This window comes from Macadamia integrifolia, chromosome 3, assembly GCF_013358625.1.
Source record: "Macadamia integrifolia cultivar HAES 741 chromosome 3, SCU_Mint_v3, whole genome shotgun sequence".
Lineage (NCBI taxonomy): Eukaryota > Viridiplantae > Streptophyta > Magnoliopsida > Proteales > Proteaceae > Macadamia > Macadamia integrifolia.
Window position 1 is genome coordinate 35,771,812 of NC_056559.1, and position 2,019 is coordinate 35,773,830.

The 2,019-nt window shown below is 47.9% G+C and overlaps 1 pseudogene; it reads left to right on the plus strand.

The window, feature by feature from the left end:
* Positions 1-1,224: 1,224 nt before the first annotated feature.
* Positions 1,225-2,019, plus strand: part of LOC122074427 — a 9,584-nt pseudogene continuing 8,789 nt past the window's right edge.

Here is a 2,019-nt window from a genome sequence, read left to right on the forward strand (position 1 = left end):
GTCGGTTTTCATCTACCCAAATATGACACCTACAACAGGTCTGGAGACCCGTCGATCATCTGGAAGGCTTCAAGGTTACGATGCAGTTTCACTAAGTCTCGAAAAACACCTTGTGTTGTGCCTTGCCTTTAACGTTCAGAGGAGCGGTAAGGTTATGGTATAATCACCTGCCGACAAAATCGATTCACAGCTTCAGCGATTTGAGTTACTTCATTGTGAGGGGATTCTCCAGTAGCCAACCCCTTTAGAAGACCACATTGAACCTGACCAATGTCAAACAACATGAAGGAGAGTCAGTGCGAAGCTACATGAAGCGCTTCCAGCAGGAGAAGATCACGATCAGAGGTTTGGACCCGAAAGAAGAGTTCACTGCCTTGTTGGGAGGCGTCAAAGATAAAGAGCTAAAACTATCTTTGGTGAAACACATACCGAAGAATCTAGTTGAGTTGAGGGCTCGGTGTGGTAAATATATTCAGATGGAAGAAACCCTCTAAGCTGATGAGGAAGCTGAAGCGAAGACGGGGAGTAAAAGGACCTCAAGAGATGATGACAAACCTTCTGAGGGCAAGAGATGAAAGTCTGAATGTGATTGGGCACCCAGTCTGCTGAAGAAGTTCGAGAGATATGCACCACTAAACCAAAAACGGAAGGACTTGCTAATACAGATAAAAGAAACCCCAGACGTCGGAGTCATGAAGTGGCCTGGGAAGATGGGACGACATCCTGAGAGACGTAACATGGACAAGTATTGCCATTCCACAAAGACCACGGTCATGGCATTGAAGATTGTTGGCACCTGAAAGGAGAGATTGAAGGAATGATCCGAAGAGGATAACTAGGTCGGTTTGTACACCGTGAAAAGGAAGATACCCAAGACGGCAACGACTACAGGGACAACCGCCAAAGTGACGGTGAGGCCCCCATGAAAGAAGGGGGCCAGCCCACAGGGGTAATCAGGAACGACAAAGGGACTAGACGCCCGAAGAAGCTAACCATCGCCCCCGTGACGATCATAATAGCCCAACTAGGGTTATAGCGACTATCAGTGGAGGCCTAACCATTGGAGATAGCTCCATCTCGGCCAGGAAAGCAAAAGCCTATGCGAAAAGCGTGCCTGTGGCCGAATGGTCGAACAAGAGGGCAAGGACGGGGACGGTTATCTCCTTCTCGGATGACGACCTGGAAGGGGTACAGACGTCATATGATGATGCCTTGGTAATTACCATGACCATAGCCGATTATAGAGTAAAAAGGATTTTGATGGATAACGACAGATCAGCTGATATCCTATTCCTTGAAGCCTTCCAGAAGATGGGTCTAGATAAAGGAAAGCTGAAGAAGGACGAACACCCGTTGCAAGGGTTCTCGGGCGCCTCGGTCAAAGTAGAAGGGTCAGTTGAGCTGCCGGTAAGGGTAGGCATCAAAGACTGCCAGGTAATAGTTATGATCAACTTCCTGATAGTAGACATCACTTCAGCGTACAACGCATACTAGGAAGAGTCGGCTTGAACTAATTAAAAGCTGTCGTCTCCATGCCACACCTCAAGATGAAGTTCCCAACTAAGAATGGGGTTAGGAGTGTCGAGGCGATCAAGAGGTGTCCCGAAAGTGCTACGCCACCACCATATGGGGAAAGGGAAAGGCGGGCGAAGTGCTCCCGATAGAATATCTACACGATGATACAAATTATCAAAGGGGAGAACCGACGGAGGAGTTGATGCGAGTCGAAGCCAAAAAGGGAATAGTACTCGCCAATTCCAAGTCGGGGCTACAATGCCAAGATAGCAATGGGAAAAACTCATCTCATTCCTTCGAGCCAATTCTGACGTCTTCGCCTGGTCAACCTCAGACATGCTTGGGATAGACCAAGAAGTAATAGAGCATCGTCTGAGCATTGAATCGACTAAAAAGCCAGTACAATGAAGAGGAGGACCTTCGCCCCCGAGAGGCAGTAGAAGATAGATAAGGAGATAGAGAAGTTACTAGGAGCAAAGTTCATTCGTGAAATCCAATACCCCG